General features: G+C 40.0%; 1 long non-coding RNA gene across 4 annotated transcripts in view; it reads left to right on the top strand.

The window, feature by feature from the left end:
- Positions 1–16889, top strand: part of LOC117260610 (uncharacterized) — a 99440-nt gene that overhangs the window by 70947 nt on the left and 11604 nt on the right. For 2 of the 4 annotated variants that reach the window (XR_013491827.1, XR_004501935.2), the window contains exons 5-6: positions 1411–1551; positions 3010–3112. This is a non-coding gene — a long non-coding RNA (uncharacterized LOC117260610). The remainder of the gene's footprint in view (positions 1–1410; positions 1552–3009; positions 3113–16889) is intronic. The other 2 variants (XR_004501934.2, XR_004501933.2) reach the window with 1 other exon arrangement.

Raw genomic sequence — 16889 nt, 5'->3', positions numbered from 1 at the left:
ATATGCACATGTTTCATGTGTTTACAAACCATAAAATGGTGAATAGCAACGTGGAGTCGCAGCACTGTGCTCTTGTGCTTTAACCACACTGATCCTTTAGATTTCTTTCTCATCTTCATCTGCACTGCAGTTTTCTGATTTCAGCGGTGCCAGCCCCCTGTGTAGTCCAGCCTGTACCAGGGCTTATTAAACTAGGCTCCTATTCACTCTCCCCAACGGTTGCTCCACTGTCAACTTAAGCCCAAGCCCCTCGAACGCTCAGCTCTCTGACTATTGTTGCAGAATTCGCCAAAAAACTGAGAATTGCTGAGCAGCCGATATGCAGCGGGATAGAGGGAAAGGCCCCGCCTATCCTCATATCTAATGCATATTTGCCTTTTGATGCATTGCAATTTACCCCTGTGGATGGTTCTTAAAAAGATGTCCTTTTTTTTTCATTTATTATCCATGCCTTACGTAACAGATATTTTGACATTTTGTGATGAGCCAGTTTCTGAGATATCATGGAGACTTTAATGGTCTCCTATGAGCTGCGAAGCTCAGGAGGCAACCAAATGACTGACAATGATTATCTCATAGGGCGCGTAAACAACAAACTGAGAGTGAAAGTTTTAAGATAGAGCCTGCGGTATTTGTTGTGGGCTGTCGCAATGCAAAAGGAAAATAAATAATATTTTAAAAGTCCACATCTTTCAAAATTCATACATCCAAGGTTTTTTGGGGGGAGTTAGTGTAGGTTGTGTGGGGTGAGCAGACCTTTGAAGATCTTTCAACTCTTGTAAGCTCCAGGCCTATGAGATGCAGTGCCATCCTTTTAAGGGAATGACCATTACTTTGGTCCCCTTGCTTCTAATCCCTCCTCCAGACCCTTGTCATCAGAGATCAACCAGGCTGAGCCTTAATGTCCTCCACTCGCTGGCAAGGGCAGCTGGTAGCTTTCATGTATGTGAAGAGCCAGATGAATATGCTTAAATCTGCACACTGGAGCAAGAATTGATGCCTTTATTTTCATCTGTGCTTCTTTACAGTTCGGCAGTATATGATCTCTGAGAAATTATCAGTTAGACTTTTAGAGCCTCTGTTTAATAATTCACATTTTTACTGGAAGCTTTTGTTCGAAAATGTTATAAAGGCTTTGATCACGACGCCTAAAGAGCACAATGCCTTAGATTTTACAAAAACAGTGCAAAGAGACCCTAAGTGCCTGTTGTCTTTGCCGTCTCTCAAAACTATCACATTTCATTAGCAACAATTTGGTGTGTTGTGCGATACTGCATTTGAATACTTTTTGTATGATTTCTCAAATCTCTGTCATTTGAGGTTTAACTTAAAAAAGAGATCACATTGATCATGGTCCAGGGTGTTTCAAAGCGGCGAGTAATCGCGAGTGTTTAATTTTATCTGTTGCAGTATGCATTGCAAGGCGGCTGTGTAATCAAGCCTGTGAACTCAACATCTGAAGGAAGGATTCTGTTTCTGATCACATCCCCATTGAAGTGCATCCACTCGCTGAACATGGATGTGTTGACGCACTCGAGCTTGCAGTCCTTGGTATGTGGCTGTCAAATTAATATGCACTTGACATGATGCTGTATGTCGCTTTCAGCTGGTGCATGGTGTTTGTGGCAGTCCTTGGGGGGCCCATGGGGGCCACATTTTAGAGAGCTGTAAGTGAGGACGCATGGCGATCTCACTGTTAACCTCCAGCGTTACAAGAACACCCTAGGGCCTAACTCTACAATGATGGATGTAGGTTGGCGGGGGGTTAGGGGGCCCCCACACACAACCCAGGAATTCCCCTTGGGCCTTTTCAATTACAGTTAGGCCAGGCGCCGCACTGTGATGATATGTTGCTTTAAGGCTGTGACATTAATGGAGGGGACAAATGTGATTTGACCCTAAAGTGCTTGACACAGATAGCGGCACTCTCACGGCACAGAGGCAACAGGAAGAAATGCATTGTTGCTTTATTTATTTACAGTCATCAATAAAATAATCCAAACAGACCAAAGTGTCATTTAGGTCCCTGTGAAGTTAAAGAACTATTGATGGGGATAGTTTATCATTAGCCACAGGCTAAAGGGAGCAGGAGGGGCATGAGAGAGAGTAATTAGCCACTAGTGCTGCTTTGAGGAGCCCAGGTAACGGATTTAAAAGTGGCAAAGGGAAAGTGATGGACTGTCCCTTCATCTTTTTCATGATCAATGAGGCAGCCTAACCTTGTATCGGACGTTTGCTATGATATGGTAATGGCATGTAGGATGTGTAGGTGTGTGTACGGACACTTTTAACATGAAGAACAGCTGCAGCGTTTTTGTCCCAGGATCAGTGCTGCGCCAGTATCGCTGCTGACTTAAACCTGTGAAGTTTGCACCCTTCCACAGATGACTTTCAAAAAAAGAACAAGGCAGAACTGACTGCATCTATTTCAGTCCGCAGGGAATAATCCTGTGTTCGAGGTTTCTGGAGGAGGCAGGGGATCAAAAATCCATCACAATGCAAAAACACAGCGTTTCATATAGCTCCTTTATTAAAGTGGGATATAGCGGAGGTAATTAGCACTTGCCCTCAGCTCCATTCACGATACATTATCTGTACCGCTGCTGTCGTGAATGCCATAGTGTTCCTTCAGTTATGTAATTGACAGAATTATGCAATTCATCTGAGTAACTGGGGTGTGTCTCAGAAATATTTATCTGTAACAAAAAGAACATATTCCCTCAGAGATGCAACGCCTTCTGTATGACAAATACAAAATCCCCACCCTGCTTTGACAGATACCAGGTCAGCACTCAGTCTGATTTCTGAAACTTGTGTGGAAGAGAAGAGCTCGCTGTGGAAACAGTGACATCCTTGTTTTAAAGTGTACAATATGAGAAACTTTAAGAGCGCCAGCATAAAGGCCCCAGCTATAAATTAATCACTTAAAGCTATGCATGTACTGTATTTGACTTATCACCACTTGATCATCACATCATTAACTATGCTCTGTACATTAATTTAATTCAGAATATACCACGTCCGAGGGGTCATGAATAATGCCAAGGAGCCTGGGAGGGAGAAAAGAGAGACGCCACTCCCTCTCTCCAGCTTATCACCGCGCAGCTGCACTGTAAGTACCCAACTGTGCTCTTTCTCTTGCATGTGTTTTGAAATGTTGTACATTTACTTCCTTTTATCAACACATAAAGTAAAGATATCAGCCAACAACATAAGCAACAGAGTAAGCACATCAGGAACCAGCGTGGGCTGTTGGTAATACACACATGTGAACAAGATGCCAGAGGCAACGTGAAGTCACTGACATCATTATCTAAACACGTTTCATTATTCATTCCCATAATAAAACTGGATTTATTGTTGTTCCATGTTGTAAATCCATCACCCTGGATGCCTATAGATGATCTCACATCTTATCTCTCTCACATCTATATCATATGTCATATTGATATTAATTGATGCTGTTTTCTTCTATTAGCTCAGTGTAATGTGCGGGCACGCTCAACAAAGATGGAGGCTAATAAATATCCTTTATTGTCTCTTGATAAAGCCAGATGTTGGGGGTGGAGTAGTGGTGTGCGTGCTTGTGCGTGCTTGTGTGTGTGTCCTCCACAGTTAAACCTAGGCCGCAGCAGCGTGGAGGACTGAAGTCCCCGTGTATTCTAGCTCACAGATCACAGAAGTTATGAAAGACTGCTCTTTGATCATTTTCGTTTCTAAAATAATTTCCTTTGAACATTTCAAGTCACTTGTGCTTTTATTTATAAAGCCTATTTAGACAATCAAGGGGTTGAAAATAATTAGGCTCGCATGCACACGAGTGTGGACATGTATTCCCTTTCAATCAGTTAAAACCAGCTCTGTTAATTAAAGTTCTGAGCTGTTACTCTGCCCAAATCATTTTCTTATTAGCTGCTGCATTCCTCAGATCTGTTGTCAGCAGAGCATATTTTCTTTTGCTCCTTTTCTATTTCTTTTTTTTCCTCTCACAGAAATCCCACTGACCCATATAGTTGATCTCATTTTTGAAGCGTACAATATAGATTCCGAGTTAAGAGAACGGAGGCTCTATTATTAGTCCCATTTGAGTTGCACTGCCTCCTTCTAGGTGCTGCTGCGTGTTGCTGAATTCCCTGAGTGAAGGCATTACCATCTCATTTGGGTAAGGGTGAGATTACCTCATGCAACCGAGCTGTTTCATCACAGAAAATGCAGGGAGGCTGAGCTGTCGCCGCCGACTGTTTATACAGGCAGCTGAAGGTAGAGACATTCCAGATACATTTCACAAACATCACACATGACAACTTGTGATGCCACCTTACTGATGTTTCCCTTGAAAGGTCTCTCACTAACAACAACATCCTATTGATCCTCGCCACCATTTTAACAACCTCCTCACACCCTCTCACACATACACACCTGAGTGGGTATGGATTGAAAATATTAGCAGTTAGCAGGCTAGCTTTGCCAACACATCCTTCAGTGTGGCTGTCAATTAGGGCCCAGTCATCGTGGGGCCGGCCCTGGAGGAGTCCCACGCAGGGAGAGAGAGTGATGAAAATCACCAGTGTAAATAACTGCTCATCCCTCAGTGCGGAATTAATATGCAATACTTACATTTTTGTGCTGATTAAAAGGCTGTGGCACGTGATGAGCTATCAAAACAAGAAATAAACTACTCGGATTAAAATTCTGCTTTTAATTGGATAGATGAAAGGAGCAATTAGTTGCAGTTGAGTTAAGTTTTTTTTTCCCCCTAGTCAGCTCGTCCTCATTTATTAGAAAAAGGGAAAAAATAATAATGCATTTTAACCATAATTTAGTTTGTGTTGGTGGAAAGACTTTATTTACACCTAGTGGCCACTTTATTAGGTACACCTGTACAATTTAGTGCAATTCTCTGCTGTAAACTCTACATGTATGTTCAGGTTTTGTTGATTCTGTTGTAAATTTGTAAACTCAATTACATGTTTACTGCTGAAGTCAAAGTTAAAGGTGGTGTCGCACTGGACTACATTACACCGAGCAGTGTTGAGAGGTCTAATTTTTGTCCTCCCTATTTACAGCGGAATATTAGAAACACCTTTGAGGATAATGCGATCCAGTACAACACCACCGCTAACTATGAACCTGATGCTAAAACATATAATTGAATTTACACCTCTATAAATACTGAATGTAATAAGCATCATAAAAGTCGACTTTATGGCAGAACAGTTGTGTTGGATTGCATTACATTGTACAGATGTACCTAATAAAGTGTATTTCTGCTTGGTGTGGTTCTCCCTGTGGTTGTGGTGTGAAACTGTAGCTGTAGGGGTCAAACTGTACTCCACCCTTCACAAAGTCGCACCAACAAGTAGGCTCCTTTTGAAGACATATGCACATGCCAATCACTTGCGAGTTTTCTGGTACATCTAGCTCACACTAATGCAGTCAGCTAATGTAACTGTGAAATATGCAAGTCCCCTTATTTAGTATTCTTAAGCAGTATATAATTACACACTGTTATGTAGCTGTAAGCAGATGTAAGAGCATTTTAAGTATTGATTAATGTACACTGTTTGGCATCAATTAAAACTTCAGTTTTAATTGATGCCAACATTATTTCAAGTGTGTTTTATTATATCATCATTCATTATCTGTTGGATACAGAACCCTTCACCTATGGGAGCCCAGAGGAGGAATTTTAGTTTTTGATAAATGTAATGCTTTTATCAGCATACAACCTTATTGTTTGCAGTTAAATAGAAAACTACTTCGTTAGGTCCAGAAAAAAACTTTGTTTATTACGTAACTTAAATGCACAATATCCAGTTTCTGTCACTAACGGTCTCTCAACACAATGGTTTGAGTTGAAGGTGTGAGAAAGAATAGTATCAGTAACATTAACACTGTGCTACATTACAGAGAAATCCAAAACCGTACTAATGAACCTTCATTAATATAGGCCTATATTTTATCTACAAGTGCACGTCACACACTGAGCGAGCCGCCTGTTAATGACGCTGTCGGCAAAGCAGTAATGATTGTGCTAAGTGGCTAATGGGCATGTAGCTACTAACATGTTTCAGATGATACATCATGTTTGTAGTGGACCAATGAAGATGAGTTTACATATCACCTTGGGTTCGTCCTTCACCTTCTCAAAATGATCCCACACTTTGGATTTCCTGCCAGACATGTTATTAACTAGCCTGTGGAATAACCGCAGGTACCAGCCCTGGAAATTAACATGACTCCTGTCTGACTGCTGAGCGTGGCCTCTTCCTGTGTCTGTCCTTTCAAATTAGATTCCCACATGGTCCAGTCACATAGGTTTTGATTTATTTTGAGAAGGCGCAGCTCCTGATAGAGTTTCACGTTTTTGTTTTTTTTTTTGTTGTTGTTTTTCTGTGACTAAGTGACCAACAAAATCTTGCCAAGTAATGATCATTCTGATCAACTAATGTTTGGTGGACTTTTAGGGGGCAGCCCTAATGAGAGCTGTTGTATTCACAGACAAGGAAACTGTAGCCGAGTAATTTTTTTTTCATGTACGTGAAGTCACACTTATATGTTGTGTCATGTCAATCTAATGAAATAGCTGAAACTAATGTTATGTTATCTTGCTAAATTATTACTAGCATTAGGTTAGTTGACCACCCATACAGTGACTGTAGCTAACATTATGCAGCTAATTTTAAATTGTGGTGCATAATGTTAGCTAGTCACTGTATGGGTGGTCAACTAACCTAATGCTAGTAATAATCTGTGGTCAAAATATTCATACTGAAAATAACTTTATGATCCTGTTGAACAGTGTTTCCCTAGTTAGACTTTATTGTGGTGGTATTTGGCCGGGGGAATACAGAGACCTTCAGTTAGTAGGTAGTTATAGCAACTTGAGTTCAGCTAGTGCTAACACAGTGCCAGGTGTCTTATTCAGACCGCTTTGATTCCCCAAGCGAATAAGCAAACTTTCTGTTGCTGCTGTTACACATGTATAGCCAGTGCTATGCTGGAGATTTTAACCATTTTATATAGTAGGGGGAAAAAAAGAAAACCAATATGTGGTGCTCCATATACATTAGCTTACTGTACGCATTAGCTTGCTACTGTGTTGCTAAATAGCATGCCATTAATGGAAAAAAATGATGCTGTGTGGCAGAAAAAAATGCCGTGTTAAGGTTATTTAGTATAATACACCTCATAGGATTTAGGATGACATATCTGGTATTTTCCATGTTCCCCTAAAACAAATCGAGCAGGTAAAGAAGATGCGACCATAATGACACATGCCATGTCTTCAATAAAACTACTTTTTATTTCTTTGAGTTTGAACATTATTGGAAACATTCTGAGTAATGTAGGTACACGAGCCAACAAAATATATAACATCCATGTCGTTGTTTTTGAACTTTTAATGCAGAAATGTTACATATTATACCTTAAGTCACGTATGCAAGTTAAATACGCTACATATCTTACGCAAGTATAGTATGTTATGTAAGTTGACCAATGAAAATCCAGTGTTTGACTGACCCAACTATCCACCCTGACCTCCTGCCTACGCACCGCAGATTTTGTTCTCTTTATATGTCGTCACCTGATTTCCTCCTCCGTCATATTTGCGATGGCCACCACAGGATGCATCCTAACAATAGACGTAAATATGTGTCGTAATAAGCTGCTTGCACAGACAAACTATACAGCCGTATTTTAGGGGGAATTTACTGCCGGCTGTTATATAAGACATGTTTGAGCTTTGTGTATGTAATAAACTGTAACCTGAGTGTGTATGCTTTATGTTCGTCTTTTGAAATAACAAATGCTACAGGTGTAGAGAAGGAGGACTTGTGCAATGTTGGTGACACTATAGATAAACTGCCTACCAGTTTTCAATTTCTCTCTTTCATCCTGGCTAGTGGACTGAAAAAAACTCTTCTTCCTTCATGTTGGCCCCCCGCTCAGTCAATACATGTTTCATTTATGCTGTTTATTCTGTACATTTGTAGCCGTGAGGCATGTATTTTATAGATATGCAGTTTCAAACAGGTGATGTTGCAGCTGCTGAGGGTCCGAGGGGCAGGACTGCCTCGCCATGTTAAAGGATATGTTTCCTGTTGTGGAAAAAGGGCCGAGATGACCAGTAGTGCCGTTGTGCTATTGCACCGACCTTACTCATCAATCAGAAATCAAAGCTTTGACAGTTGCTAACATTAAAGGGCTGCTGCTGGCGTGTCCTGTGCCAAGAGGCCTCTTTCTGCTGAGCATATTAATATACTGTAGGTCACAAGGAGGCTCATCACTGATCATGATGGGAAGGATAGATGCTCCTGAGCCACACCAGCACGGTTCCAGTCAGTATTCATACTGCAATATACAGTCATCAAAGACAGTGCAGTAGTGGACCTCTGAAACGATTGAAGTGGTTCGACCCCTTTTTTTTTTTTAAATCAACCAGGAATTTATAGTTGTAGAATTTAATAAAAGAACATTTTTACTTTAGATTTAGTTTTCGTATATAAACAGATTATTTGTTAGAAAAGTAAAGCTCCACTTATTGTTGCCAGTCTGTTTGCATGTTGCCTGAAGGCCCGCAGACATGTTTGTATTCCAGACTGATTTGGGGATACAGCTTCAAAAATAAACCTCACATTAAAAAAACAAGAAAAATCCAATACAAGTAACCACGATGTCACAGCTGCCAGTCGCAGGCTGCTTTAAAAAAATAAAAAAAATAAAAAACTTTTCATCCTGATACCACTCATCTGCGTTTAGGTGTGTTGACTATATTTTTTTTCTCCGCCCTCTTTTGGGATATTGATTCAGGCAAGATGTCTGTTTATCTGAACAACCAGCAGAACTTCAACTGAGCCGCTTTTGCATTTAAATTGTGTCTTTAAAATCTCGAGGAAGTCAGGTTAACAATCGCGCTAACTGCTGTAACTCTCTTTGATCTGCTGCTTTAACCACACATTAATATTCACATTAGGTTGTATGAAATTTGCACCAAATATTAGAGTTAATTATTTACCTGTAATTAACTTTTTTTGCACACTCTGACTGTTTTTAACATTCTAGTCAAAACAGGAGTAACTTAAAGTGTGATATGTAAAATGTGTGAATCTGTGTAATGTAAATTAAAGTGTGCCTAGCATTTTTATTAGATATTGTTATTCAAAGATTACAACTTTTACTACTTCTCATTGCTTATCAGACGTGAACAAGCACAATCCATTCACTCTAATGTATAAAATGTGCACCAGAAAATGTGCTGCCTCTTCTCAGTAGCACCAGTGGCTGTTTTGCAAGGGGCGGTGTCTCTCAGAATTGAGACTGAGCCTCATAACAAATCCCCAGTTAGACAAAATATGTGCAACATAACATGCATGTTTCATGATGTCAGTGACAAGACATTCTGAGCTGGCACCATGTCCCGAGCAGTGTAGTTTATGCCTTTATCAGCATTTAGAGTATCTTAATTCTTATGCAGGGACTGTGATTTAGCCTTTTTTGTGTGTACCAGGACATGTTTATGGGCTAATAGGCCTTTGTTAGTAGTACTCTATTTATTTAATACAATTGTAGTGTGAACAGAAGGAATAATAAACAGGCTGACTAAACATACGATTCTTCTTTTGGGCTGAGAAAACCCTGTGTAAGGACACAAAAGGGGGACGTTTCCACTGCGGAAAGTAAATTCTTTTGAAGTGGAACTAATCATCTGAGGGATGGTTCTCGTTGTCCTAACAACGCAGCTGAATTGGAATGAGCCTCCTTTTTTGTGGAAGATATGTTTTCTTTTTCTCATTCAGAACTGATGATGATAGTAGTTTCACGCCCTGTCCACCCACATTGTCCGTCCAAACTTCTTTGCAGATAAGTCTTCACTTGGAGACGCCGAACACACGGCGGGTGACTCTTGGACTGTGACGTCAGCCCCACTCCTCTGTCTCCCAGTCTTTACGCTTTTTAATGCCGTTAGAATGAAAAGGGAATCTCACAGCAAATCCTCTCCAATAACAGTTCTTTCTGAGAGTGTGAAAAGATCAAGACTTTTAAACTACTCCTATATCATAATGCACCAGTCACTCTAAAGATAATATTGCGCTAATGTTTAAACTTTTGGATCCTTTTAACAAATTTAAATTTGTACAGTGTACATTTATATGTTGATTTAAAAAATATGGCTGTATTTAGATACATTTCCATCTTACAATACTCTAATAGGTTTTCCTGATGTATAAATCTGTTAGGAAAATGATAAAATAATCCAAGTACTCTGCAATAAGTGGCTTTAATGCTCTTTTTTCTTTTCTTTATATATGAATTTTGAATACAGCTTTTATTGAAGACCCACACAGGGAGGTTTCTGCTTTATTTGCATTTCTCTCATGGAAAAAACCTGAATTGGTGGATCTTTGATGTAACTTTAAGTTGTATAAATTACTTTTTACATATGAAAAGATTACATTAATTACATTACATTGTTTAAATTACTTTTTTCCTCATCTCTGTGTAATTAACTTCTTCAAATTCTTCAAGATTTATTTTGAAAAAAAAAAAAAAGACATTTAAGGACATAAAATTAAAGACCTATTTGCATGCTTTGCAATTTGTGAGCCATATTATTTAAGTCTAAATTTAAATCTGCGTTGAGACAATTATTGTGAAGGATTGGCCACACATTTATGATAATTTAAGTTAACTTTTGTTTCCCTGCGTGTCCATATTACTAGTTGTAATAGGCTTTAAAAGGCTGCAGCAAAGTGGAGACAGACTCACTAAAGATAGTGCATGTCATTTACAAACCAAGTAAGCAATTATTGGCTGGAATGATGAGGTCTCTGATTCACTGCGACAACTCCTTTGTCTCATGTAACTGTGCGCTCCAGCTTGAGTCCAGGGTCTCCTCACGCGCCCTCAGGGAATTGAGAAAGGTAACTTTGGCCGTCTGACCTCAGACTGAGAGAATTCCAATCTCTTACCGTTACTAAATCTTTATCTTCACACAGGCTGTATAGCTTCGCCTCTCTTGAGTTATAAACTGTCGGCCTTTTCTGCTAGTCCTATAGTCATCCAGCCGTTTTATTGTCTCAGTGGGGGGGGCAGAGTTCAGGCAGCAGTCATGCCCAAAACAGAGGTGAACTGTTCAGGGAAGCATCCTGGCTACTGTGCTCACTTATCATTCAGACCTGTCAAAGCTTTGAAGGAGCACAAAACAAACACAGGGGTGAATTCTTCATTGTAAACTAGTCGTGGATTTTGTGGTGCGGAGACAGTTTGTCTCAAGAATCTTGTTTAAAATATTCATCTCTTTATCTCAAATAATAATTCGTCATCTTCACGGTGTAAAGATCATTGGAGTGGAAACGTTAGCATCAGTTATCAATCAAATCTAAATGAACCATAAATTAAGATTTAACCATCATCAGATCAGGCCCCAGGACTTATGAGTCATATTTTTTCCTATTCAAAGCTTTTGTACTGTGTTTTCATACATATTATATATTCAAATTTCTGATGGCTATATAAGTCTACATTATTCATAAATACTCCCACAGATGATTTATTAATTGCGATATTGCACTTTGCAGAGAGGGACATGAACAATAGGTTTCAGATTTATGTTATTTCTTAAATCAAACAATTTTCCAACCCTCCAGAACAAGCAGCCTGTTGGCAGGAAGTCCTGCATGTAGCGGAGATTTGGCAAACAAATTAGACCCGATACGAGTCTGTGTTGATAACTATAGCGAAGTATTTGTATTACTGAGAGGCAGGAGGCAGCCAAATGAACAAAGTCACTCTCAGTCAAAAACTAATTCAATTGTGCTCAGCAGTCACAAATCTACAGGATACTCTGGTAGTACAGCAGCTTCTCACACACCAATTAAAGCGCACTTAGACTGCTGATGCGGGATTTGGCGGCAGTGTGTTCACTGTGATGTCACGCAGGGGTGGATCTCTGGCTGCAGTGACGGGGTAAGACATCTCTGTCTTCTGAAGACAACAACAGCAGGACTACCCTTGACTTTTTTTGTCTTTAATGGTGAAACAAATGTTCTGTTTGTCACTGTCTGTCTGTTGTACACTGCCTCTCTCCTTAAGCACACACACACACACTGTTACAGACTGGAGCAGGTTAAGGCAGGACACAGCAGATAAGCTCGTGGCACACTTGAATGTAGGCCATTTTTAGTTCTCGTGGTTAGAAGAAATTCAGCCCTTTAGAGGATACAAACTTAGAATCCTCAAAGAACCTAATTTCTTCTCTCCAGTTATTGAAATTGCCTCTTTTAAAGCCACTGAAAGCGCACTGTACTCCAAACATGGACGAAGAGGCTGATGTCCCAGAATTGCAAAACAGCTAGTGACAGCAATGTCCAGGACGGCGTCTTCTTAACAGAGCGATTGATCAGTTGTATTTCGTATTATCTTCCCCATCTTCCAAATATCCCTTGGCTTGCTTTGTCATTTCTACATGCCATGCGGTAGCTGGTTGCCATTGTCATCATGGCAGACTGGGAGCTGAGGAGAGGACGCCAGCGCTGTGCCAGTTGGCTCAAGTAGTGAAAACACGAGGCAGACACAGCACCATTCTAATCTTTATCGTTCCAGACACGAAGGTCACTCTGGTGGCGATTGCAGTTTTTCTGTGTCCCAGTAGTCACAAGATAGATTCCATACTATGTGCGGATCCACACGGCAGAATGTAACACTGAGACAACTGAGTTAAAGAAGAACACCACCTAAATGAAGAATGTTATTTCCATGGTCCTGTTAGTTCAATCAGTATTCAAGAACATGAGCTCACTCAAAGCTAGAAACCAGAGAGGTAAGTCTCAAACATGTGATGTCATCAGGTATAAAGTCTGGAGCTGCTTCATAGACAATGAATGGGAGACTGATTTTGTGAAGGTTTTTTTTTCATACACAAAAATGACCTTTATTCTAGGGCTGGACAGTTAATTGAAATATTATAAAGATCGCAATAAAGCCAAGGGGAAATATCCAAATCACAGGTGCTGCAATATTTTTTTGATAAAAGTGAAATGTGTCACAATATATATGAAGAATTGTGGTGCTAGAGAGATGCCCCAGCCTAAAAATTGTATTCCAGATTAAAAGGAACATGCTTGTTTGGTACAGACCCCAGCAGAAATCACATTATCAGTGAAAATTAAATGCAAAAATTACCACTCCCACTAAAATTGTGACTCATATCATATCTCATATCTGTCAAAATAGTCACAAGATGATTTTTTTTTCTCACTTCAATAGAAGTTTATTTATCACGAAGGAAATTCTTGTGCTAAAGAATGCTTCAAATTATAGTAACTTTAAGCAAAGTAACCACAATTTAACATTCACAACCAGTAACAACCAGTGGGTTCTGCAGGCCAGGGTCACTCACTGGGTCCAGTTTTATAGTTTTAATTAAATATCTGGCATAATATACAAATATACAAGATGAGAAGTGTAAATTATGCTGCCCTGCTTTATTCTATTGTAGTGTTCTCAGTTCTGAAACACAAAATGTGCCCAAATACTCAAAACATTTACCTGGGTGCTCTGTGTCATCTATAACATCTTTTCAAATCTATTGTCTGTGCAGCAGCTCCAGACTCTATACCCTCTGACATCACAAATTTGAGTTTTAGCACTCTAGCTTTTGATTTGGGAAAGTTGTTTATGTTTACTAATATTTTTTGGACTGTCTGACCACAGGAATAAGATATCTGACTTTTGAAAATTGGCGCATAGTTCCCATTTAAGTACAGGATTTAGCTGACGCTCACTTTTAAAATGTGGATTTTCATTTCAAATTAAGACGAGGTCAAGTTATTCAGATGAGGTTATGTAACAGTGGGTGATCCAGAGCTACTGAAGCAATCAAGCAAACAGGAAAAGTCTATCATGAGGATGTAAGCAACCATCATAAATGGTAAATAGCTAATTGCTTATCTTAATTGCAATACATCTCCTGAGTTTTTCCCAGAATTATATAAAAACATCATATGTACAGATGGTAGGAATGCTGGTTTTTATTTTAATGAGTTACAGCTATTCCCCAAATGCTTTTTCGACAAATGCTGCATTCACAGTAGCTTAAAACAAATAAAAAAGGCATGTGTACTTTAGGTTATTGTATAGCTTTATCAGGTTTCATGCAGCTCTCCAGCCTGTGGACCTATCCTCCTGGTGGTGCTTTGCTTGGTAGACAATAGTCCTGCAAATATCAGGGACCAAGTCATTATCTTCTGCTCAGCAGGTGTAGACATTATTGGAGTGTCGAACTAATGATATGTAATGAGCTCTCTGTGACACATGTCTAGCCACCCTTACTATCATGGGGCCCATTAATAGATAACAGCATCATAATTAGCTTTGTTGGGAAGCCAAACCTAAGCTTATAAATATATCAAACTACATTTAAGTTGTGTGTGCAGTTTCACGTGTTGTGTGTTCCCGCACCAAAACAAAAAAAAGTGTTGCTTTTATGGCTGTTTGTTGAATTTAGTTTGTGCATGCACACGGCTGTGCTTACATACTATCAAAGCGCTGAGACTATGCAAAGTGTTCACACTGCTGACAAGTGCCCTTTCTAAGTGTGCACATGTGCAATTGTCTGTAACGATTTTTCTCTTTTAAACAAACACCAAGAAATTTATTCGGCGACTAACACAGGGATGAGCCATTATTTGTTAGTGTTTTCAGTGTACTCAGTAAATTGAAAGCCCGGGACACAAATACATGGCTGTCTTAAAAATTTATATTGGAAATGGTTTTGATGTTGTACCCCACTGCAAACACTTTCAGCCTTCTGCAGGTCTCCTAGCAACAGCAAACAAAGGCAGGACCCATCTCAAGTTTCCCGTGGAGCGGCCAGTCCGGCGTGCCTTTGATCTTGACTGGGAAAATAGCTGAGTGGGCACTACTCGCATTTGTCTTTCATTTACTCCAGCCCCCCCGCCCTCCTCCCCAAAATGTTCCCTGAAACAGCCAAATCTTCATCTGTCCCCAGCAACCAACACCCCTCCCGGATAATCAACCATAGCAAGGGAAGTCATTGAAGCACTACAAAGTTTAGTAGAAATTGGACGTTTTCGTTTCGGAGCATAGTTGCTACCTTTAGAAAGCTATCATTTGTGGTTCTTCTGTGCAGGAAAGCGAGCGTGTAAACCAAGATGGTGTTTTATCCCTTTGTTTTCATTGTCTCAGTGTAGGCTTACCGCAGAATTTATCAACCTGTGTCCCTTAACTTTGATGTGAAAGCCTTAATAAACACATAAAGTGCCTTTGACCTTGCCTCTCCAAGTGTTTTCAACTCTATGAACTTGGACCAAACTGAAATAACTACTTTTATTCCATAGAAAGTCTGGGAGCCAACAGGAAACTGGGCACACAGTGCAGCTGATGTGTATTTAAAGTCATGGCACAGAGCGCTCTTATTTTGAATTCTGCGTTTAAAAAGTAGGCTGCGCACAGGAAAAAGAATATTTTGAGCCGGTTTCTCTGTGTTTGGTAATGCCTTCGAAGTAAGTCCCCAAGAATCAAAATATAAATAACTCCCTCATTCAATGCATAAACACGACCAAGGAGAGATAGGGCAATGTACTGTATCTTAGGGCTATTGAATGTTATCTTACTCCACTTCTCTGCTCTGCTTTCATCCAAAACAGCTCAGACAGCTCAGGAGATTTAACAAATTGATGTGTTTCACACTGTTTTGGTGTAATTTACTGTAATTGATGTTTCTATCTAGTGCTGAAGCCTTCTAAAGCAATTGCTTGTGTTTGTAGGAAGACATGCAGCCCAGTGGGGTGTATTGACTCAGACTGTTGACTAATACTCCTCTATTGGCATGTTTTAATGCTCTCCCATTGTTTGACTAACACAGTCCTCTGTAAAGCTAAAAGCACACCTTGCACACTGCTTCAGATGGGGATCAGAGTACGCTTTATACTTTGTCACACTGTAGCTTTTGAAATGGAAATAAACACGTTTTCTTTCGGTGTGACTGGGTCACTGTGGGCTGTCTAACCTGGTTCTGTGACCTGACTCATGATCTGGGCTTAAAGCACATCTTGCACTGCTCAGCAGATCCGCCTTCTTCTCTTGTTGATCTCAGGGATGATTGTAGTTTTTATACGGGGGAAGGAAATATTGGCAGAAGTTACACTGTCTGCTATATTGCACATATTGACTTTGAAATAACCTTGTTAGGCACTTAGGTGCAAAGAACAGCAGTGGCTTTTGTAAGTGACCCAGCCTGATATTTCAGCTGTTTCTATATTCACATTCATGAGAGACAGACGTATTCACATCCTTTACTTATATGAGTAGCAATACCACAGTGTAAAAATACTAAATTTCATACTCCAAAATTAACTTAAAGGAACAGTTCACCCCAACATCAAAAATATATATTTTTCCTCTTACCTGTAGTGCTGTTTATCAGTCTAGATTGTTTTGGTGTGAGCTGCAGAGTGTTGGAGATATCAGCTGTAGAGATGTCTGCCTTCTCTCAAATGTAATGGAACTAGATGGCACTCAGCTTGTGGTGCTCAAAGTGCCAAAAAATAAATACATTTGCAAAACTTGACAGCAATGTCTCTTTGCAGAAATCATGACCCAGTTGCTCAAGATAACCCACAGACCTTGTTGTGAGCAGTTTCATGTATGAGCTATTTGCTTTCTACTGAACTACACCCACCAACCATATCACTGCGCAGAAGGAAGCATGCACCTACTCATGGACGAGAGGCTCGTGCTCATGACAGCGCAAGATGTAAACATTAATGGTGTACTCTTTGGCTGAGCTATAATGTTAGCTAGCTCAGTGGTGCTAGGTGAGCTAGCAGTAGATGCACTCTTCCTTCTGCATGGTGATACAGTTG

Source organism: Epinephelus lanceolatus, chromosome 7 (assembly GCF_041903045.1).
Source record: "Epinephelus lanceolatus isolate andai-2023 chromosome 7, ASM4190304v1, whole genome shotgun sequence".
NCBI classification, from domain to species: Eukaryota; Metazoa; Chordata; class Actinopteri; order Perciformes; family Serranidae; genus Epinephelus; species Epinephelus lanceolatus.
The sequence above is the reverse complement of the archived record's forward strand: the minus strand, read 5'-3'. Positions and strand labels throughout refer to the sequence as shown.